This window comes from Asterias amurensis, chromosome 13 (genome assembly GCF_032118995.1).
Source record: "Asterias amurensis chromosome 13, ASM3211899v1".
Lineage (NCBI taxonomy): Eukaryota > Metazoa > Echinodermata > Asteroidea > Forcipulatida > Asteriidae > Asterias > Asterias amurensis.
The window spans coordinates 14,341,692-14,359,185 of record NC_092660.1 but is presented as its reverse complement, the minus strand read 5'-3'; the positions used below and the strand labels follow the sequence as shown (position 1 = coordinate 14,359,185).

General features: G+C 44.2%; 58 non-coding genes across 58 annotated transcripts; all 58 read right to left on the bottom strand.

Moving 5' to 3' along the window:
- Positions 1-5,800: 5,800 nt before the first annotated feature.
- On the bottom strand, positions 5,801-5,873 carry Trnar-ucg (transfer RNA arginine (anticodon UCG)). Its single transcript has one exon. It is a non-coding gene; the product is annotated as a tRNA-Arg (tRNA).
- A 74-nt stretch (positions 5,874-5,947) lies between these two features.
- Positions 5,948-6,020, bottom strand: Trnar-acg (transfer RNA arginine (anticodon ACG)). The gene has a single exon. It is a non-coding gene; the product is annotated as a tRNA-Arg (tRNA).
- Positions 6,021-6,076: 56 nt separating this feature from the next.
- On the bottom strand, positions 6,077-6,149 carry Trnar-ucg (transfer RNA arginine (anticodon UCG)). The gene has a single exon. It is a non-coding gene; the product is annotated as a tRNA-Arg (tRNA).
- A 74-nt stretch (positions 6,150-6,223) lies between these two features.
- Positions 6,224-6,296, bottom strand: Trnar-acg (transfer RNA arginine (anticodon ACG)). Its single transcript has one exon. It is a non-coding gene; the product is annotated as a tRNA-Arg (tRNA).
- A 56-nt stretch (positions 6,297-6,352) lies between these two features.
- Trnar-ucg (transfer RNA arginine (anticodon UCG)) lies at positions 6,353-6,425 on the bottom strand. Its single transcript has one exon. It is a non-coding gene; the product is annotated as a tRNA-Arg (tRNA).
- Positions 6,426-6,648: 223 nt separating this feature from the next.
- On the bottom strand, positions 6,649-6,721 carry Trnar-acg (transfer RNA arginine (anticodon ACG)). Its single transcript has one exon. It is a non-coding gene; the product is annotated as a tRNA-Arg (tRNA).
- Positions 6,722-6,797: 76 nt separating this feature from the next.
- Trnar-acg (transfer RNA arginine (anticodon ACG)) lies at positions 6,798-6,870 on the bottom strand. Its single transcript has one exon. It is a non-coding gene; the product is annotated as a tRNA-Arg (tRNA).
- A 75-nt stretch (positions 6,871-6,945) lies between these two features.
- Trnar-acg (transfer RNA arginine (anticodon ACG)) lies at positions 6,946-7,018 on the bottom strand. Its single transcript has one exon. It is a non-coding gene; the product is annotated as a tRNA-Arg (tRNA).
- Positions 7,019-7,094: 76 nt separating this feature from the next.
- Positions 7,095-7,167, bottom strand: Trnar-acg (transfer RNA arginine (anticodon ACG)). Its single transcript has one exon. It is a non-coding gene; the product is annotated as a tRNA-Arg (tRNA).
- Positions 7,168-7,242: 75 nt separating this feature from the next.
- Trnar-acg (transfer RNA arginine (anticodon ACG)) lies at positions 7,243-7,315 on the bottom strand. The gene has a single exon. It is a non-coding gene; the product is annotated as a tRNA-Arg (tRNA).
- Positions 7,316-7,390: 75 nt separating this feature from the next.
- Positions 7,391-7,463, bottom strand: Trnar-acg (transfer RNA arginine (anticodon ACG)). Its single transcript has one exon. It is a non-coding gene; the product is annotated as a tRNA-Arg (tRNA).
- Positions 7,464-7,599: 136 nt separating this feature from the next.
- Positions 7,600-7,672, bottom strand: Trnar-ucg (transfer RNA arginine (anticodon UCG)). The gene has a single exon. It is a non-coding gene; the product is annotated as a tRNA-Arg (tRNA).
- A 76-nt stretch (positions 7,673-7,748) lies between these two features.
- Trnar-acg (transfer RNA arginine (anticodon ACG)) lies at positions 7,749-7,821 on the bottom strand. The gene has a single exon. It is a non-coding gene; the product is annotated as a tRNA-Arg (tRNA).
- Positions 7,822-7,897: 76 nt separating this feature from the next.
- Trnar-acg (transfer RNA arginine (anticodon ACG)) lies at positions 7,898-7,970 on the bottom strand. The gene has a single exon. It is a non-coding gene; the product is annotated as a tRNA-Arg (tRNA).
- A 136-nt stretch (positions 7,971-8,106) lies between these two features.
- Trnar-acg (transfer RNA arginine (anticodon ACG)) lies at positions 8,107-8,179 on the bottom strand. The gene has a single exon. It is a non-coding gene; the product is annotated as a tRNA-Arg (tRNA).
- Positions 8,180-8,254: 75 nt separating this feature from the next.
- Trnar-acg (transfer RNA arginine (anticodon ACG)) lies at positions 8,255-8,327 on the bottom strand. Its single transcript has one exon. It is a non-coding gene; the product is annotated as a tRNA-Arg (tRNA).
- A 75-nt stretch (positions 8,328-8,402) lies between these two features.
- Positions 8,403-8,475, bottom strand: Trnar-acg (transfer RNA arginine (anticodon ACG)). The gene has a single exon. It is a non-coding gene; the product is annotated as a tRNA-Arg (tRNA).
- A 75-nt stretch (positions 8,476-8,550) lies between these two features.
- Trnar-acg (transfer RNA arginine (anticodon ACG)) lies at positions 8,551-8,623 on the bottom strand. The gene has a single exon. It is a non-coding gene; the product is annotated as a tRNA-Arg (tRNA).
- A 77-nt stretch (positions 8,624-8,700) lies between these two features.
- On the bottom strand, positions 8,701-8,773 carry Trnar-acg (transfer RNA arginine (anticodon ACG)). The gene has a single exon. It is a non-coding gene; the product is annotated as a tRNA-Arg (tRNA).
- Positions 8,774-9,093: 320 nt separating this feature from the next.
- Positions 9,094-9,165, bottom strand: Trnar-ucg (transfer RNA arginine (anticodon UCG)). The gene has a single exon. It is a non-coding gene; the product is annotated as a tRNA-Arg (tRNA).
- Positions 9,166-9,243: 78 nt separating this feature from the next.
- On the bottom strand, positions 9,244-9,316 carry Trnar-acg (transfer RNA arginine (anticodon ACG)). The gene has a single exon. It is a non-coding gene; the product is annotated as a tRNA-Arg (tRNA).
- Positions 9,317-9,391: 75 nt separating this feature from the next.
- On the bottom strand, positions 9,392-9,464 carry Trnar-acg (transfer RNA arginine (anticodon ACG)). Its single transcript has one exon. It is a non-coding gene; the product is annotated as a tRNA-Arg (tRNA).
- Positions 9,465-9,539: 75 nt separating this feature from the next.
- On the bottom strand, positions 9,540-9,612 carry Trnar-acg (transfer RNA arginine (anticodon ACG)). The gene has a single exon. It is a non-coding gene; the product is annotated as a tRNA-Arg (tRNA).
- Positions 9,613-9,688: 76 nt separating this feature from the next.
- Positions 9,689-9,761, bottom strand: Trnar-acg (transfer RNA arginine (anticodon ACG)). Its single transcript has one exon. It is a non-coding gene; the product is annotated as a tRNA-Arg (tRNA).
- A 76-nt stretch (positions 9,762-9,837) lies between these two features.
- Positions 9,838-9,910, bottom strand: Trnar-ucg (transfer RNA arginine (anticodon UCG)). Its single transcript has one exon. It is a non-coding gene; the product is annotated as a tRNA-Arg (tRNA).
- A 76-nt stretch (positions 9,911-9,986) lies between these two features.
- Positions 9,987-10,059, bottom strand: Trnar-acg (transfer RNA arginine (anticodon ACG)). Its single transcript has one exon. It is a non-coding gene; the product is annotated as a tRNA-Arg (tRNA).
- Positions 10,060-10,133: 74 nt separating this feature from the next.
- Trnar-acg (transfer RNA arginine (anticodon ACG)) lies at positions 10,134-10,206 on the bottom strand. The gene has a single exon. It is a non-coding gene; the product is annotated as a tRNA-Arg (tRNA).
- Positions 10,207-10,281: 75 nt separating this feature from the next.
- Trnar-acg (transfer RNA arginine (anticodon ACG)) lies at positions 10,282-10,354 on the bottom strand. Its single transcript has one exon. It is a non-coding gene; the product is annotated as a tRNA-Arg (tRNA).
- Positions 10,355-10,526: 172 nt separating this feature from the next.
- Positions 10,527-10,599, bottom strand: Trnar-acg (transfer RNA arginine (anticodon ACG)). Its single transcript has one exon. It is a non-coding gene; the product is annotated as a tRNA-Arg (tRNA).
- A 75-nt stretch (positions 10,600-10,674) lies between these two features.
- On the bottom strand, positions 10,675-10,747 carry Trnar-acg (transfer RNA arginine (anticodon ACG)). Its single transcript has one exon. It is a non-coding gene; the product is annotated as a tRNA-Arg (tRNA).
- A 75-nt stretch (positions 10,748-10,822) lies between these two features.
- Trnar-acg (transfer RNA arginine (anticodon ACG)) lies at positions 10,823-10,895 on the bottom strand. Its single transcript has one exon. It is a non-coding gene; the product is annotated as a tRNA-Arg (tRNA).
- Positions 10,896-10,972: 77 nt separating this feature from the next.
- Trnar-acg (transfer RNA arginine (anticodon ACG)) lies at positions 10,973-11,046 on the bottom strand. The gene has a single exon. It is a non-coding gene; the product is annotated as a tRNA-Arg (tRNA).
- A 75-nt stretch (positions 11,047-11,121) lies between these two features.
- On the bottom strand, positions 11,122-11,194 carry Trnar-ucg (transfer RNA arginine (anticodon UCG)). The gene has a single exon. It is a non-coding gene; the product is annotated as a tRNA-Arg (tRNA).
- A 71-nt stretch (positions 11,195-11,265) lies between these two features.
- Positions 11,266-11,338, bottom strand: Trnar-acg (transfer RNA arginine (anticodon ACG)). Its single transcript has one exon. It is a non-coding gene; the product is annotated as a tRNA-Arg (tRNA).
- Positions 11,339-11,808: 470 nt separating this feature from the next.
- Trnar-acg (transfer RNA arginine (anticodon ACG)) lies at positions 11,809-11,881 on the bottom strand. The gene has a single exon. It is a non-coding gene; the product is annotated as a tRNA-Arg (tRNA).
- A 75-nt stretch (positions 11,882-11,956) lies between these two features.
- Positions 11,957-12,029, bottom strand: Trnar-acg (transfer RNA arginine (anticodon ACG)). Its single transcript has one exon. It is a non-coding gene; the product is annotated as a tRNA-Arg (tRNA).
- Positions 12,030-12,104: 75 nt separating this feature from the next.
- Trnar-acg (transfer RNA arginine (anticodon ACG)) lies at positions 12,105-12,177 on the bottom strand. The gene has a single exon. It is a non-coding gene; the product is annotated as a tRNA-Arg (tRNA).
- Positions 12,178-12,255: 78 nt separating this feature from the next.
- On the bottom strand, positions 12,256-12,328 carry Trnar-acg (transfer RNA arginine (anticodon ACG)). The gene has a single exon. It is a non-coding gene; the product is annotated as a tRNA-Arg (tRNA).
- A 320-nt stretch (positions 12,329-12,648) lies between these two features.
- Positions 12,649-12,720, bottom strand: Trnar-ucg (transfer RNA arginine (anticodon UCG)). Its single transcript has one exon. It is a non-coding gene; the product is annotated as a tRNA-Arg (tRNA).
- A 78-nt stretch (positions 12,721-12,798) lies between these two features.
- Positions 12,799-12,871, bottom strand: Trnar-acg (transfer RNA arginine (anticodon ACG)). Its single transcript has one exon. It is a non-coding gene; the product is annotated as a tRNA-Arg (tRNA).
- A 223-nt stretch (positions 12,872-13,094) lies between these two features.
- On the bottom strand, positions 13,095-13,167 carry Trnar-acg (transfer RNA arginine (anticodon ACG)). Its single transcript has one exon. It is a non-coding gene; the product is annotated as a tRNA-Arg (tRNA).
- Positions 13,168-13,242: 75 nt separating this feature from the next.
- Positions 13,243-13,315, bottom strand: Trnar-acg (transfer RNA arginine (anticodon ACG)). Its single transcript has one exon. It is a non-coding gene; the product is annotated as a tRNA-Arg (tRNA).
- A 76-nt stretch (positions 13,316-13,391) lies between these two features.
- Trnar-acg (transfer RNA arginine (anticodon ACG)) lies at positions 13,392-13,464 on the bottom strand. The gene has a single exon. It is a non-coding gene; the product is annotated as a tRNA-Arg (tRNA).
- Positions 13,465-13,540: 76 nt separating this feature from the next.
- On the bottom strand, positions 13,541-13,613 carry Trnar-ucg (transfer RNA arginine (anticodon UCG)). Its single transcript has one exon. It is a non-coding gene; the product is annotated as a tRNA-Arg (tRNA).
- Positions 13,614-13,689: 76 nt separating this feature from the next.
- Trnar-acg (transfer RNA arginine (anticodon ACG)) lies at positions 13,690-13,762 on the bottom strand. The gene has a single exon. It is a non-coding gene; the product is annotated as a tRNA-Arg (tRNA).
- A 74-nt stretch (positions 13,763-13,836) lies between these two features.
- On the bottom strand, positions 13,837-13,909 carry Trnar-acg (transfer RNA arginine (anticodon ACG)). Its single transcript has one exon. It is a non-coding gene; the product is annotated as a tRNA-Arg (tRNA).
- Positions 13,910-13,984: 75 nt separating this feature from the next.
- Positions 13,985-14,057, bottom strand: Trnar-ucg (transfer RNA arginine (anticodon UCG)). The gene has a single exon. It is a non-coding gene; the product is annotated as a tRNA-Arg (tRNA).
- Positions 14,058-14,132: 75 nt separating this feature from the next.
- Positions 14,133-14,205, bottom strand: Trnar-acg (transfer RNA arginine (anticodon ACG)). Its single transcript has one exon. It is a non-coding gene; the product is annotated as a tRNA-Arg (tRNA).
- A 76-nt stretch (positions 14,206-14,281) lies between these two features.
- Trnar-acg (transfer RNA arginine (anticodon ACG)) lies at positions 14,282-14,354 on the bottom strand. Its single transcript has one exon. It is a non-coding gene; the product is annotated as a tRNA-Arg (tRNA).
- A 225-nt stretch (positions 14,355-14,579) lies between these two features.
- On the bottom strand, positions 14,580-14,652 carry Trnar-acg (transfer RNA arginine (anticodon ACG)). Its single transcript has one exon. It is a non-coding gene; the product is annotated as a tRNA-Arg (tRNA).
- A 74-nt stretch (positions 14,653-14,726) lies between these two features.
- On the bottom strand, positions 14,727-14,799 carry Trnar-acg (transfer RNA arginine (anticodon ACG)). The gene has a single exon. It is a non-coding gene; the product is annotated as a tRNA-Arg (tRNA).
- Positions 14,800-14,874: 75 nt separating this feature from the next.
- Trnar-acg (transfer RNA arginine (anticodon ACG)) lies at positions 14,875-14,947 on the bottom strand. The gene has a single exon. It is a non-coding gene; the product is annotated as a tRNA-Arg (tRNA).
- A 75-nt stretch (positions 14,948-15,022) lies between these two features.
- Trnar-acg (transfer RNA arginine (anticodon ACG)) lies at positions 15,023-15,095 on the bottom strand. Its single transcript has one exon. It is a non-coding gene; the product is annotated as a tRNA-Arg (tRNA).
- A 77-nt stretch (positions 15,096-15,172) lies between these two features.
- On the bottom strand, positions 15,173-15,246 carry Trnar-acg (transfer RNA arginine (anticodon ACG)). Its single transcript has one exon. It is a non-coding gene; the product is annotated as a tRNA-Arg (tRNA).
- Positions 15,247-15,470: 224 nt separating this feature from the next.
- Positions 15,471-15,543, bottom strand: Trnar-acg (transfer RNA arginine (anticodon ACG)). Its single transcript has one exon. It is a non-coding gene; the product is annotated as a tRNA-Arg (tRNA).
- Positions 15,544-15,618: 75 nt separating this feature from the next.
- Trnar-acg (transfer RNA arginine (anticodon ACG)) lies at positions 15,619-15,691 on the bottom strand. Its single transcript has one exon. It is a non-coding gene; the product is annotated as a tRNA-Arg (tRNA).
- Positions 15,692-15,863: 172 nt separating this feature from the next.
- Trnar-ucg (transfer RNA arginine (anticodon UCG)) lies at positions 15,864-15,936 on the bottom strand. Its single transcript has one exon. It is a non-coding gene; the product is annotated as a tRNA-Arg (tRNA).
- Positions 15,937-16,108: 172 nt separating this feature from the next.
- On the bottom strand, positions 16,109-16,181 carry Trnar-ucg (transfer RNA arginine (anticodon UCG)). The gene has a single exon. It is a non-coding gene; the product is annotated as a tRNA-Arg (tRNA).
- Between the last annotated feature and the right edge of the window lie 1,313 nt (positions 16,182-17,494).

Below are 17,494 nucleotides of genomic sequence, written 5' to 3'. Positions count from 1 at the left end.
ATGGGCCACACAAAAGTGCTCCCTCTAGAATGGTCCCCTGAAGTACAAGGACATTATATTGGTTTTACGGAACCAACGGTATTATTGGATAGGGAGAACATTATAATTACAGTACCATGTACATCCATATTATTATGTTTTATATGTGAACGTGTGAGCATGATGTGACTGCAAATGAATGCTGGGTCGACGCATAGAGTTATAATTAACTCTATGGGTCGACTGCACATCCGTACCACGTGACCGTCAGGCTCGAGGTCACTGTGACTTCAGATGTCCATGCGTCCAATCTATGGCCCTTTTCGAAACAATGGCTTCGGCTTTGGATTCGGCTTAAGGCTCCGTCCTCTCGTCTGAAGCCCTGAGCACGTACGCAGAGCCGAAACAGTGGTCTCGAAAAGGGCCTATGTTTCCCCATGTTACCAACCAGTAGTGTAGTGCGCACGCGCTATGTGCAGCTTATTTAATTACTTTGCAAGACGGTAACTGAGATGAAAGATGGTCAGTCGGCCCAGAATTGGCAAACTGTGTAGTGAATGACGTTTTAAACACCCAAATAAAGGGAAAATACCTCGGGGTGTGTCCCTCCCCTGGATCCAATATCCTCGATTAACGCCTCCAAACTTTTAATTTGGAACATAATATTATCTTCATTTAATCTATCGTTTGTGATTTAGGATATCTGGTGCAAGAAAACAAATTGAAACATACCGTGTCTTCCATACGCATAACTCCCCAGTGTTGATGGCTGGGTCAACAAAGTGTAGGTTCGTATCCTGGTAAGGATTTTTGGTTCTAAGGCCTAAGGCAAGACGCTTGTGATGGTCGCGTTTTTTTCCAACCCTCTGGGATCACATGAAACATACAAAACACATTCAGGCGTAACAATTCTGTGTTCATTACGTTGCTACAGTGTAAAATGGTCGCCGAATCTCCAAAAGGGACCAACTGCTCTGTATGCATTTGACCAGTGTTTCAGAGCCACAGTGGCCGCCACACACGCCTCTGGACGGCAGTAGGTGTGTTCACAATGGGTTTTATACTGCTTAGAATAGTATTCGATTACGTAATAAAACATTCCAACTGGGGAGATTTGGTTCACAACAATCAATGCATATAATTAATCACGCACTTTGTCATATATTTTTCAAAAATTAAACAAGCCAGGCAACTTGGTGATGAGGGGAGGGGGGGTAGGGGTACGTTGGTGGCTGGACACGCTGACTCGTCAGCGTGACGAGAGGTACGATTATACGAAACATGACCTGAGGCGTAACCTAACAAACTCGATACGTTACTTGTGACGTTCCCTACAGACTTGAGACGTTACTTGTGACGTAACCCTACCTATTTAAGACTCTACTTGTGCCGTAAAACAACAGACTTGAATATTTAATTGTTGCGTATAAACCCCATTCGGACTTGAGACTTTACTTGAGATTTGGCTCCATCGAATATTGGAAAGACATCTGTAGTTGACGTAAATGTATATGAATATAGGTTTTTCACAGAACTAGATATGTTCCCCCTTTACACTTAACACCTGTAAAATGCGTTCTTTCTGCACGTGAGTTTACATGCACTTTTCAGCTTGTTTAGAAGCTAATGTTTTTATCGTCCTTGTGGAACAAGTTTTGATACAAGTATTTGAAAAATAATGGCAGTCTCACGACTTTACCACTTACAGCCACTAAATTCCGTGATTTATCATACGAAATCAATCAGTGTCATGTAATCTGCAAAACCATTTTTCCACGGACGAAGTGGCTGCAAATCACGGATATCTCTCCAACACATGTTGTTTTTGTTGTTGAGCTACCAAAAAGGAACAACAGTCAACACCTTTATCACAGCTGTCGGTCGTATCAGAAGAAAAAACAGGCAGTCGCGAGCGAGCGAGACAAACCTCTAAAAACACCTTGCCCTAGAGACCAGTCAATCACCGTAAAACGATTCAAGGTTCAACAGCCGATATTATTCTGTCTCGTAAAAAAAATGGGGGTTTATCCCTGTATTTTGTTGTCGTTGCTTGTCGATGTCTGAATTTATGACAGGTTTTTTCCTCGTTCGTCTCTCTGCTAGTCTTTGCTTGTCCCGGACCTCAGATCGGCAGAGTGCTATAGAGGGCGCTTTTCCTTCCACCAATGCCGAGCCCTTGCTCTTCATGATGCCAAGTGGCCATCATTAATTTATAAACAAAAAGTGCGTAATCTCGCTGACCCTCATTTTTGTCAATTTATCACAAACTGAACAGCTCAACCAAAATTACTTCATCAGACATATTTTTTCTCTAGAACTACATTTGGCGCTTGACATGTGGCATGGTGTAACACCACACCCCTCCCCTCCTACTTAATCATCAGAAATCAGGAAAAGAATAATTATCAAAGTAGGGTAACATTTTGAGAGCAGGTGTAGGAACAAACATTAGCACAAGAAAGTGGCATTGCTTGCTGCTCTTGGAAGATGAAGTTCTTAACACAAAGGGCATCCTTTTTATTCCGGGAAAGGCACTGAACCAAAATCTATTATTATCAAAGAATTCTAGTAAAAAACCTGTTTCGTAACACTGTAAGGTGGTTAACCATAATTGCTTCTCTGCACATTGGAGTACTTCTTCCTCTCATTGAGCAACCCCTCATTTGCTGCTCATCAAAGGAAACAATCACGAAACCATAGTAGTGTACTTTATTATCTGGCAGAGGTTTTGGGGTACGGGGGGGGGGGGGGGGGGCTAGGTGGCATGGGGGTATGGGGGAGGCTTACCTGGTATGCATCCGGCATCCCAGTTGTCCAATCTTCTGGCCCGAGAGTTCTCCGTGGTCAATCTGAAGATAAACAATAGCGGCGTTGTGATGACAGAACAAAACAACAAAAATCAGCTGCAAAAGCCTATTACAATCCGAATTCCACGGAGGCTATATTCCGGGACAAAAGGTGTTCAGGCATAAACAACCCCGGATCTTTGACAGGTGTTGACAGCAATAACCGGATTGCGTCATAAACACAATTTGTGAAGGGCTTTATGAACCTTTCATCATTGGACAAATAACTTGTATGATATATTACGGACCTTGATGTGGGGAGAGTTAGAGCTTTTGCATCGCCCCGTGGATGCAGATTTGTCGAAAACATCTTTGGTATTTTAACAGGATATTGTAATCTCAAAGTGGCTTCAACAAGGAATGTACTTCATTGTTTCGTTGAAGTGTAACATACCGACAACACGCATTCTTGTTGGAATACATGATATCAAGCAAAACAAGCTGCACCCTTTACTTGTCTAGACTTTCCTTGATATAAAACAACCCGGGATGTTTTATTTTATCGCTCTTTTGATGTTGTGCAATATAAGTTTCTGAAGTGGTTCTCGGTCCAACTTACCAAGAATTTTATCGACTCTTTCAAAAATGGCGGCGAATCCAGCCGACTTCACTCGAGTTGTCCATATCCGGGGTTAGACTTGTTTCCAAGTCTTTGGTTGACGTCTGCGCGCTCTCAGCGGTGTTGTTAATAAGTAAGAAATAACCAGGTTCCAGCAATGATACAGGTATATAGTAATTTTGCTGGTTACCCTAATTCTTTTAATGTGTACTTTGACACAATTTTATTCCTCATACATATGCAAAAATAACCCCCAATGGAACAATAATAAAATGAAATATTCTTAAAAATTCCTCAATTTCATAGAGGATGAAAACAATGTGTGCGGGGGGGGGGGGGGGGCACCACAATTTCCAACACTTTGCATCACAATTTCTCAAGCACGATTGACGTACGTACATGCCATCGGCGCCATTTCTGAAATCCGATGCGGAAGACAACTTGGACTTGCTCTTTTCTTTAGCAGCACTGGACACTTTTGGTATCGACTCAAAACAAATATGTTAGCGTATAAAAACTTACTCGGTAATGATAGTATGCAACATTATAGGAAATGACTCCATCTGCTGTAACGTAGCTTTTTAGAAAGGGGTCATTTCTCTGATTGAAATTGAAAGCGCACAAAAAATGTGCAACAAGGGTGTTTTTTTCTTTCATCTCTTGCAACTTCGATGACCAATTGAGCCAGAATCTTCATAGGTTTGTTATTTTGTGCATATGTTGAGATACACCAAGTGAGAAGAATTATCTTTGACAATAACCAAACGTGTCCAGGCCACGATTTCACAAAGAGTTAGGACTCGTCTTATCTTAAGTTAGAACGAGTAACTCGTCCTAACTTTCCCGCTTCCCACGTTGTATGTTATAGACGAAAATCTTTGGTCACTGTACTAGTTGTACGCATCTAAGAATCACTTCTCTCATGCCGATACGACTTTAGTAAACCTAATTATATGCCCTGATGGGGTCGATTTCACAAAGAGTTAGGACTCGTCTATCTCGAGTTAGGACGAGTTAAGTTAGGACGAGTAACTCGTCCTAACTTAGGATTATTCTTAAGGTCTGCATGCTACAGTCCTGAGATTAGTCTTAAGTTAGGAAGAGTTTTGTGAAATCGACGGAGTTCCTTTAACAGACACGAGTAATGAAAAGACATAATGAAAAGACATCAGTGATTATCTACACGTAGCACGGGGGCGAATCCAGGGTGCACAGCCAGGGTGGGGGTGGAGGCGTTCACGATCCACGATCACCACCGTATTGCGTAACAGACTGCTCTCTTGACCCCACATTCAAGTTATTCCACGTCTGTGCTCAGCAGACGTTCATGATACCAGAGGGACCATGCTCCAATTCCATAACGACTGCTACATCAATCCACGCTCCAATTTTGGGAATGGTAACGTCATTTCACAGGTCAGTGTTATTTGGCACATTGTACTTGCTCTACAAGAATGTTGTCAAGGTTGCTCTCAGTTGCGCAACCAAACTTTTTTATTTTGTTTCGGCAAACGCAAGGAAAGACATAAGTTGTATTTTTATTATTACCAATTTTTAATATTAACTCATAGGAGGGGGGGGGGGGGTATGGCCTCAATCCGGAGGACATTGTTGCGTATGCAATATTGTCCGCCGGACGGTTTTTCATATGCAATCGTGTCCACCCGGACGCTGCTACATAATGCAATTGTGTCCGCCTGGATACATGTGCCTATGCAGTTGTGTCCGCCCCCGTGCAAAACCGTCCTTGCAGTAAATTAAACGTCCTTGGTCGACGGAACACGTTCGCCATTATTTTACAAGAAAGTGCATGTCATGAATGACAAGGGAAATTGGGAAATCGGCGGTTGGGTATTCGCTGCAATTATAAAATACGTGAGTGTTCATGCTGCATATTCAGTGCATGCACGCTCGCTTATGCGCACACATACATGAACAGTCGATGTACGTCCACCGGCCGGTTGTTGCATAGCCCCTGACACGATTGCATATGCAAAAGTGTCGAGAGCGGACAGTATTGCATGGCGGACACAATTGCATCCGACAGGGGCCTTACCGGTATTCAAGAAGGCATTCATTTGTGCATTTCCTCGATCATATTTGGGAGCACAAGGGGGACTGTGGACGGGGCTTCAGCACCCTCCCCGTTGCCTCCCATCTGGTTGCGCCCATGTTACTGTCGTTGGACCGTTGGAGGAGCTGGACCGGACACCGTTTTATGAACGGAAAACATTCCATGAGTGTTGGACACAAGTTTAACGGAACCGTATTGCCGGCACATGAACAAAACAAAACATTATCGTGTACGTAAATGGTTAGTACGTACACGATAATCTATCGTGATCGTGTTAAGTACAAGATAAGAAAGATATATCTTTTAATGTGGCGGCAATCCACTTCCGAAGAGCAAAACATACGACCCTGCCAGGATTCGAACCTGGAATCCCCTGATTCGAAGTCAGATGCCTTATCCGTTGGGCCACAGGGCCGCTGAAGGAAACACATATAGAGAATGGAATTCTCTTGAGAGAAGGGAATGGTGGTTTTGGTTAAAAAAAACATACGACCCTGCCAGGATTCGAACCTGGAATCCCCTGATTCGTAGTCAGATGCCTTATCCGTTGGGCCACAGGGCCGTTGATGAAAACACATATAGAGAAGGGAATGAGGTTTTATTTAAAAACAAAACACACGACCCTGCCAGGATTCGAACCTGGAATACCCTGATTCGAAGTCAGATGCCTTATCCGTTGGGCCACAGGGCCGCTGAAGGAAACACATATAGAGAAGGGAATTCTCTTGAGAGAAGGGAATGGTGGTTTTGGTTAAAAAAAACATACGACCCTGCCAGGATTCGAACCTGGAATCCCCTGATTCGTAGTCAGATGCCTTATCCGTTGGGCCACAGGGCCGTTGATGAAAACACATATAGAGAAGGGAATGAGGTTTTATTTAAAAACAAAACACACGACCCTGCCAGGATTCGAACCTGGATTACCCTGATTCGAAGTCAGATGCCTTATCCGTTGGGCCACAGGGCCGTTGAGGAATCACATACAGAGAAGGGAATTCTCTTAAGAGAAGGGAATGGTGGTTTTGGTTAAAACAAAACATACGACCCTGCAAGGATTCGAACCTTGGATCCCCTTATTCGTAATCAGATGCCTTATCCGTTGGGCCATAGGGCCGTTGATGAAAACGCAAATAGAGAAGAGAATTCTCTTTTAGAGAAGGGAATGAGGTTTTATTTAAAAACAAAACATACGACCCTGCCAGGATTCGAACCTGGAATCCCCTGATTCGTAGTCAGATGCCTTATCCGTTGGGCCACAGGGCCGTTGTAGAAAACACATACAGAGAAGAGAATTCTCTAATAGAGAATGGAAATTGGGTTTTGGTTAAAACAAACCACACGACCCTGCCAGGATTCGAACCTGGAATCCCCTGATTCGTAGTTAGATGCCTTATCCGTTGGGCCACAGGGCCGTTGAGGAAACACATACAGAGAAGGGAACTCTCTTTAAGGGAAGGGAATTGTGGTTTTGGTTAAAACAAAACATACGACCCTGCCAGGATTCGAACCTGGAATCCCCTGATTCGTAGTCAGATGCCTTATCCGTTGGGCCACAGGGCCGTTGAAGAAAACACATACAGAGAAGGGAATTCTCTTTTAGAGAAGGGAATGAGGTTTTATTTAAAAACAAAACATACGACCCTGCCAGGATTCGAACCTGGAATCCCCTGATTCGTAGTCAGATGCCTTATCCGTTGGGCCACAGGGCCGTTGAAGAAAACACATACAGAGAAGAGAATTCTCTAATAGAGAAGGGAATTGGGTTTTGGTTAAAACAAACCACACGACCCTGCCAGGATTCGAACCTGGAATCCCCTGATTCGTAGTCAGATGCCTTATCCGTTGGGCCACAGGGCCGTTGAGGAAACACATACAGAGAAGGGAATTCTCTTTAAGGGAAGGGATTGGTGGTTTTGGTTAAAACAAAACATACGACCCTGCCAGGATTCGAACCTGGAATCCCCTGATTCGTAGTCAGATGCCTTATCCGTTGGGCCACAGGGCCGTTGAAGAAAACACAGATAGAGAAGGGAATTCTCTTTTAGAGAAGGGAATTGGGTTTTGGTTAAAGCAAAACACACGACCCTGCCAGAATTCTCTTTTAGAGAAGGGAATGAGCTTTTCACTAAAAACAAAACATACGACCCTGCCAGGATTCGAACATGGAATCCCCTGATTCGAAGTCAGATGCCTTATCCGTTGGGCCACAGGGCCGTTGAAGAAAACACATACCGAGAAAGGAATTCTCTTTAAGGGAAGGGAATGGTGGTTTTGGTTAAAACAAAACATACGACCCTGCCAGGATTCGAACCTGGAATCCCCTGATTCGTAGTCAGATGCCTTATCCGTTGGGCCACAGGGCCGTTGAAGAAAACACATACCGAGAAAGGAATTCTCTTTAAGGGAAGGGAATGGTGGTTTTGGTTAAAACAAAACATACGACCTTGCCAGGATTCGAACCTGGAATCCCCTGATTCGTAGTCAGATGCCTTATCCGTTGGGCCACAGGGCCGTTGAAGAAAACACAGATAGAGAAGGGAATTCTCTTTTAGAGAAGGGAATTGGGTTTTGGTTAAAGCAAAACACACGACCCTGCCAGAATTCTCTTTTAGAGAAGGGAATGAGCTTTTCACTAAAAACAAAACATACGACCCTGCCAGGATTCGAACCTGGAATCCCCTCATTCGTAGTCAGATGCCTTATCCGTTGGGCCACAGGGCCGTTGAGGAAACACATACAGAGAAGGGAATTCTCTTTAAGGGAAGGGAATGGTGGTTTTGGTTAAAACAAAGCACACGACCCTGCCAGGATTCGAACCTGGAATCCCCTGATTCGTAGTTAGATGCCTTATCCGTTGGGCCACAGGGCCGTTGAGGAAACACATACAGAGAAGGGAATTCTCTTTAAGGGAAGGGATTGGTGGTTTTGGTTAAAACAAAACATACGACCCTGCCAGGATTCGAACCTGGAATCCCCTGATTCGTAGTCAGATGCCTTATCCGTTGGGCCACAGGGCCGTTGAGGAAACACATACAGAGAAGGGAATTCTCTTTAAGGGAAGGGAATGGTGGTTTTGGTTAAAACAAAACATACGACCCTGCCAGGATTCGAACCTGGAATCCCCTGATTCGTAGTCAGATGCCTTATCCGTTGGGCCACAGGGCCGTTGAAGGAAACACATACAGAGAAGTGAATTCTCTTTTAGAGAAGGGAATGAGCTTTTAACTAAAAAACAAAACATAAGACCCTGCCAGGATTCGAACCTGGAATCCCCTGATTCGTAGTCAGATGCCTTATCCGTTGGGCCACAGGGCCGTTGAGGAAACACATACAGAGAAGGGAATTCTCTTTAAGGGAAGGGAATGGTGGTTTTGGTTAAAACAAAACATACGACCCTGCCAAGATTAGAACCTGGAATCCCCTGATTCGTAGTCAGATGCCTTATTCGTTGGGTCACAGGGCCGTTGAGGAAACACATACAGAGAAGGGAATTCTCTTTTAGAGAAGGGAATGAGCTTTTCACTAAAACCAAAACATACGACCCTGCCAGGATTCTATCCGTTGAAGGAAACAGTTACATATAAATGAATTCTCATTAAGAGAAAAGAATGTGGTTTTAATTAAAACAAAACATACGACCCTGCCAGGATTCGAACCTGGAATCCCTGATTCGAAGTCAGATGCCTTATTCGTTGGGCCACAGGGCCGTTGTAGAAAACAGTTACATATATTAAATGAATTCTCATTTAGAGAAAAGAATGTGATTTTAATAAAAACAAAACACACGACCCTGCCAGGATTCGAACCTGGAATCCCCTGATTCGTAGTCAGATGCCTTATCCGTTGGGCCACAGGGCCGTTAAGGAAACACATACAGAGAAGGGAATTCTCTTTAAGGGAAGGGAATGGTGGTTTTGGTTAAAACAAAGCAAACGACCCTGCCAGGATTCGAACCTGGAATCCCCTGATTCGTAGTCAGATGCCTTTTCCGTTTGGCCACAGGGCCGTTGAGGAAACACTTACAGAGAAGGGAATTCTCTTTAAGGGAAGGGAATGGTGGTTTTGGTTAAAACAAAACATACGACCCTGCCAGAATTCGAACCTGGAATCCCCTGATTCGTAGTCAGATGCCTTATCCGTTGGGCCACAGGGCCGCTGAAGGAAACACATACAGAGAAGGGAATTCTCTTTTAGGAAAGGGAATGAGCTTTTCACTAATAACAACACATACGATCCTGCCAGGATTCGAACCTGGAATCCCCTGATTCGTAGTCAGATGCCTTATCCGTTAGGCCACAGGGCCAATGAAGAAAACACATACAGAGAAGGGAATTCTCTTTTAGAGAAGGGAATGAGCTTTTCACTAAAAACAAAACATACGACCCTGCCAGGATTCGAACCTGGAATCCCCTGATTCGAAGTCAGATGCCTTATCCGTTGGGCCACAGGGCCGTTGAAGAAAACACGTACCGAGAAAGGAATTCTCTTTTAGAGAAGGGAATGAGCTTTTCACTAAAAATGAAACATACGACTCTGCCAGGATTCGAACCTGGAATCCCCTGATTCGTAGTCAGATGCCTTATCCGTTGGGCCACAGGGCCGTTGAGGAAACACATACAGAGAAGGGAATTCTCTTTAAGGGATTGAATGGTGGTTTTGGTTAAAACAAAGCACACGACCCTGCCAGGATTCGAACCTGGAATCCCCTGATTCGTAGTCAGATGCCTTATCCGTTGGGCCACAGGGCCGTTGAGGAAACACTTACAGAGAAGGGAATTCTCTTTAAGGGAAGGGAATGGTGGTTTTGGTTAAAACAAAACATACGACCCTGCCAGGATTCGAACCTGGAATCCCCTGATTCGTAGTCAGATGCCTTATCCGTTGGGCCACAGGGCCGTTGAGGAAACACATACAGAGAAGGGAATTCTCTTTTAGAGAAGGAAATGAGCTTTTCACTAAAACCAAAACATACGACCCTGCAAGGATTCTATCCGTTGAAGGAAACAGTTACATATAAATGAGTTATCATTAAGAGAAAAGAATGTGGTTTTAATTAAAACAAAACATACGACCCTGCCAGGATTCGAACCTGGAATCCCCTGATTCGTAGTCAGATGCCTTATCCGTTGGGCCACAGGGCCGTTGAGGAAACACATACGGAGAAGGGAATTCTCTTTAAGGGAAGGGAATGGTGGTTTTGGTTAAAACAAAACGTACGACCCTGCCAGGATTCGAACCTGGAATCCCCTGATTCGTAGTCAGATGCCTTATCCGTTGGGCCACAGGGCCGTTGAGGAAACACATACAGAGAAGGGAATTCTCTTTAAGGGAAGGGAATGGTGGTTTTGGTTAAAACAAAACATACGACCCTGCCAGGATTCGAACCTGGAATCCCCTGATTCGTAGTCAGATGCCTTATCCGTTGGGCCACAGGGCCGTTGAAGGAAACACATACAGAGAAGTGAAATCTCTTTTAGAGAAGGGAATGAGCTTTTAACTAAAAAACAAAACATAAGACCCTGCCAGGATTCGAACCTGGAATCCCCTGATTCGTAGTCAGATGCCTTATCCGTTTGGGCCACAGGGCCGTTGAGGAAACACATACAGAGAAGGGAATTCTCTTTTAGAGAAGGGAATGAGCTTTTCACTAAAAACAAAACATACGACCCTGCCAGGATTCGAACCTGGAATCCCCTGATTCGAAGTTAGATGCCATATCCGTTGGGCCACAGGGCCGTTGAAGAAAACACGTACCGAGAAAGAAATTCTCTTTAAGAGAAGGGAATGAGCTTTTCACTAAAAACAAACGACTCTGCCAGGATTCGAACCTGGAATCCCCTGATTCGTAGTCAGATGCCTTATCCGTTGGGCCACAGGGCCGTTGAGGAAACTCATACAGAGAAGGGAATTCTCTTTAAGGGAAGGGAATGGTGGTTTTGGTTAAAACAAAGCACACTACTCTGCCTGGATTCGAACCTGGAATCCCCTGATTCGTAGTCAGATGCCTTATCCGTTGGGCCACAGGGCCGTTGAGGAAACACATACACAGAAGGGAATTCTCTTTTAGAGAAGAGAATGAGCTTTTCACTAAAACCAAAACATACGACCCTGCCAGGATCCTATCCGTTGAAGGAAACAGTTACATATAAATGAATTCTCATTAAGAGAAAAGAATGTGGTTTTAATAAAAACAAAACATACGACCCTGCCAGGATTCGAACCTGGAATCCCTGATTCGAAGTCAGATGCCTTATTCGTTGGGCCACAGGGCAGTTGTAGAAAACAGTTACATATATTAAATGAATTCTCATTTAGAGAAAAGAATGTGATTTTAATAAAAACAAAACACACGACCCTGCCAGGATTCGAACCTGGAATCCCCTGATTCGTAGTCAGATGCCTTATCCGTTGGGCCACAGGGCCGTTGAGGAAACACATACAGAGAAGGGAATTCTCTTTAAGGGAAGGGAATGGTGGTTTTGGTTAAAACAAAGCACACGACCCTGCCAGGATTCGAACCTGGAACCCCCTGATTCGTAGTCAGATGCCTTATCCGTTGGGCCAAAGGGCCGTTGAGGAAACACATACAGAGAAGGGAATTCTCTTTAAGGGAAGGGAATTGTGGTTTTGGTTAAAACAAAACATACGACCCTGCCAGGATTCGAACCTGGAATCCCCTGATTCGTGGTCAGATGCCTTATTCGTTGGGCCACAGGGCCGTTGTAGAAAACAGTTACATATATTAAATGAATTCTCATTTAGAGAAAAGAATGTGGTTTTAATAAAAACAAAACACACGACCCTGCCAGGATTCGAACCTGGAATCCCCTGATTCGTAGTCAGATGCCTTATCCGTTGGGCCACAGGGCCGTTGAGGAAACACATACAGAGAAGGGAATTCTCTTTAAGGGAAGGGAATGGTGGTTTTGGTTAAAACAAAACATACGACCCTGCCAAGATTAGAACCTGAAATCCCCTGATTCGTAGTCAGATGCCTTATTCGTTGGGTCACAGGGCCGTTGAGGAAACACATACAGAGAAGGGAATTCTCTTTTAGAGAAGGGAATGAGCTTTTCACTAAAACCAAAACATACGACCCTGCCAGGATTCTATCCGTTGAAGGAAACAGTTACATATAAATGAATTCTCATTAAGAGAAAAGAATGTGGTTTTAATTAAAACAAAACATACGACCCTGCCAGGATTCGAACCTGGAATCCCTGATTCGAAGTCAGATGCCTTATTCGTTGGGCCACAGGGCCGTTGTAGAAAACAGTTACATATATTAAATGAATTCTCATTTAGAGAAAAGAATGTGATTTTAATAAAAACAAAACACACGACCCTGCCAGGATTCGAACCTGGAATCCCCTGATTCGTAGTCAGATGCATTTTCCGTTTGGCCACAGGGCCGTTGAGGAAACACTTACAGAGAAGGGAATTCTCTTTAAGGGAAGGGAATGGTGGTTTTGGTTAAAACAAAGCACACGACCCTGCCAGGATTCGAACCTGGAACCCCCTGATTCGTAGTCAGATGCCATATCCGTTGGACCAAAGGGCCGTTGAGGAAACACATACAGAGAAGGGAATTCTCTTTAAGGGAAGGGAATGGTGGTTTTGGTTAAAACAAAGCACACGACCCTGCCAGGATTCGAACCTGGAACCCCCTGATTCGTAGTCAGATGCCTTATCCGTTGGGCCAAAGGGCCGTTGAGGAAACACATACAGAGAAGGGAATTCTCTTTAAGGGAAGGGAATTGTGGTTTTGGTTAAAACAAAACATACGACCCTGCCAGGATTCGAACCTGGAATCCCCTGATTCGTAGTCAGATGCCTTATCCGTTGGGCCACAGGGCCGCTGAAGGAAACACATACAGAGAAGGGAATTCTCTTTTAGGAAAGGGAATGAGCTTTTCACTAACAACAACACATACGATCCTGCCAGGATTCGAACCTGGAATCCCCTGATTCGTAGTCAGATGCCTTATCCGTTAGGCCACAGGGCCAATGAAGAAAACACATACAGAGAAGGGAATTCTCTTTTAGAGAAGGGAATGAGCTTTTCACTAAAAACAAAACATACGACCCTGCCAGGATTCGAACCTGGAATCCCCTGATTCGAAGTCAGATGCCTTATCCGTTGGGCCACAGGGCCGTTGAAGAAAACACGTACCGAGAAAGGAATTCTCTTTTAGAGAAGGGAATGAGCTTTCCACTAAAAATGAAATATACGACTCTGCCAGGATTCGAACCTGGAATCCCCTGATTCGTAGTCAGATGCCTTATCCGTTGGGCCACAGGGCCGTTGAGGAAACACATACAGAGAAGGGAATTCTCTTTAAGGGATTGAATGGTGGTTTTGGTTAAAACAAAGCACACGACCCTGCCAGGATTCGAACCTGGAATCCCCTGATTCGTAGTCAGATGCCTTATCCGTTGGGCCACAGGGCCGTTGAGGAAACACTTACAGAGAAGGGAATTCTCTTTAAGGGAAGGGAATGGTGGTTTTGGTTAAAACAAAACATACGACCCTGTCAGGATTCGAACCTGGAATCCCCTGATTCGAAGTCAGATGCCTTATCCGTTGGGCCACAGGGCCGTTGAGGAAACACTTACAGAGAAGGGAATTTTCTTTAAGGGAAGGGAATGGTGGTTTTGGTAAAAACAAAACATACGACCCTGCCAGGATTCGAACCTGGAATCCCCTGATTCGTAGTCAGATGCCTTATCCGTTGGGCCACAGGGCCGCTGAAGGAAACACATACAGAGAAGGGAATTCTCTTTTAGGAAAGGGAATGAGCTTTTCACTAATAACAACACATACGATCCTGCCAGGATTCGAACCTGGAATCCCCTGATTCGTAGTCAGATGCCTTATCCGTTAGGCCACAGGGCCAATGAAGAAAACACATACAGAGAAGGGAATTCTCTTTTAGAGAAGGGAATGAGCTTTTCACTAAAAACAAAACATACGACCCTGCTAGGATTCGAACCTGGAATCCCCTGATTCGAAGTCAGATGCCTTATCCGTTGGGCCACTAAGCCGTTGAAGAAAACACGTACCGAGAAAGGAATTCTCTTTTAGAGAAGGGAATGAGCTTTTCACTAAAAATGAAACATACGACTCTGCCAGGATTCGAACCTGGAATCCCCTGATTCGTAGTCAGATGCCTTATCCGTTGGGCCACAGGGCCGTTGAGGAAACACATACAGAGAAGGGAATTCTCTTTAAGGGATTGAATGGTGGTTTTGGTTAAAACAAAGCACACGACCCTGCCAGGATTCGAACCTGGAATCCCCTGATTCGTAGTCAGATGCCTTATCCGTTGGGCCACAGGGCCGTTGAGGAAACACTTACAGAGAAGGGAATTCTCTTTAAGGGAAGGGAATGGTGGTTTTGGTTAAAACAAAACATACGACCCTGCCAGGATTCGAACCTGGAATCCCCTGATTCGTAGTCAGATGCCTTATCCGTTGGGCCACAGGGCCGTTGAGGAAACACATACAGAGAAGGGAATTCTCTTTAAGGGAAGGGAATGGTGGTTTTGGTTAAAACAAAACATACGACCCTGCCAGGATTCGAACCTGGAATCCCCTGATTCGTAGTCAGATGCCTTATCCGTTGGGCCACAGGGCCGTTGAAGGAAACACATACAGAGAAGTGAATTCTCTTTTAGAGAAGGGAATGAGCTTTTAACTAAAAAACAAAACATAAGACCCTGCCAGGATTCGAACCTGGAATCCCCTGATTCGTAGTCAGATGCCTTATCCGTTTGGGCCACAGGGCCGTTGAGGAAACACATACAGAGAAGGGAATTCTCTTTTAGAGAAGGGAATGAGCTTTTCACTAAAAACAAAACTTACGACCCTGCCAGGATTCGAACCTGGAATCCCCTGATTCGAAGTTAGATGCCTTATCCGTTGGGCCACATGGCCGTTGAAGAAAACACGTACCGAGAAAGAAATTCTCTTTAAGAGAAGGGAATGAGCTTTTCACTAAAAACAAAACATACGACTCTGCCAGGATTCGAACCTGGAATCCCCTGATTCGTAGTCAGATGCCTTATCCGTTGGGCCACAGGGCCGTTGAGGAAACACATACAGAGAAGGGAATTCTCTTTAAGGGAAGGGAATGGTGGTTTTGGTTAAAACAAAACATACGACCCTGCCAGGATTCGAACCTGGAATCCCCTGATTCGTAGTCAGATGCCTTATCCGTTGGGCCACAGGGCCGTTGAGGAAACACATACAGAGAAGGGAATTCTCTTCTAGAGAAGAGAATGAGCTTTTCACTAAAACCAAAACATACGACCCTGCCAGGATCCTATCCGTTGAAGGAAACAGTTACATATAAATGAATTCTCATTAAGAGAAAAGAATGTGGTTTTAATAAAAACAAAACATACGACCCTGCCAGGATTCGAACCTGGAATCCCCTGATTCGAAGTTAGATGCCTTATCCGTTGGGCCACAGGGCCGTTGAGGAAACACATACAGAGAAGGGAATTCTCTTTTAGAGAAGAGAATGAGCTTTTCACTAAAACCAAAACATACGACCCTGCCAGGATCCTATCCGTTGAAGGAAACAGTTACATATAAATGAATTCTCATTTAGAGAAAAGAATGTGGTTTTAATAAAAACAAAACACACGACCCTGCCAGGATTCGAACCTGGAATCCCCTGATTCGAAGTCAGATGCCTTATCCGTTGGGCCACAGGGCCTTATCCGTTGGGCCACTGGGCCGCTGAAGGAAACACATACAGAGAAGGGAATTCTCTTTTAGAAAAGGGAATGAGCTTTTCACTAAAAACAAAACATACGACCCTGCCAGGATTCGAACCTGGAATCCACTGATTCGTAGTCAGTAGTAAGATGCCTTATCCATTGGGCCACATGGCCTTCGATAAGTTTCTTTCAAGAAACACACTGATGATGGACTAATGCTGGAGTGCGAATTACGCATCCGTGCTGGAACAAAAAAGAGTACATGCCAAGATTCGAACCTGGAATGCCGGGAATGTGCGTGTTTTGTATTCCATTGATTGCCATCATGACCATTGTCTGCCCTGAACTATTGTTGCATCAAAAGCTACTCACTGAACTCTGGCATCTAGAGCACATTTCACATTTCAGCCTTAGCTCGTTTTGACCCTTCGATCATTTATTTAGGTTTCTATGTATAAGTTTGGATGTAAAGCCATAGACGCGAGGTGTGCAAACCCCTTGAGGTACACGGATCAAATGGAACCTGGCGATGAAAACCTCTGTGATTTGTGGCGAAGGGTGAGTAATGGTTAAACATGGAGGAACTGCCTCTTTTTTTTCTCTCCATACCGGCGTTTCTGGTTCACAGTGACACAGATCGACGTTCACTCTCAAAAGAGAGAAACTGACACCACTCGGACAAAAGAGTGAATTTTTCACTCTACGTTAAAGCCATTGGACCCTTTCGGTTCAGAAAATAATAAAAGTTCACAGATTTACAAATAACTTACAGGGTTTACAGAAGGCAATGGTGAAAGACTTCTCTTGAAATATTATCCCATGAAATGCTTTACTTTTTGAGAAAACAGCAAAACAATATAAATTCTCGTTGACGTGAATTACGGATTTATTTTAAACACATGTCATGACACGGCGAAACGCGCGGAAACAAGGGTGGGGTTTGCCGTTGTTTTCTCCAGACTCCGATGACCGATTGAGCCTAAATTTTCACAGGTTTGTTATTTGATATAGAAGTTGTGGTACACAAAGTGTGGGCCTTGGACAACACTTTTTATCGAAAGGGTCCAATGGCTTTAAAGACACTGGACACCTTTGTCAAGTCTTCTTGCAATATACAGAAAATAACAAACCTGTGAAAATTTGAGCTCAATTGGTCGTCGAAGTTGCGAGAAAAATAGTGGAAGAAAAAAACTCCCTTGTCACACACGAAGTTGCGTGCTTTCGAGACCTCCAAATCAAATTCTGAAGTCTAAAAATAAAATTTGTGGAATATTACTTCTTTCTCGAAAACTCCGTTACTTCAGAGGGA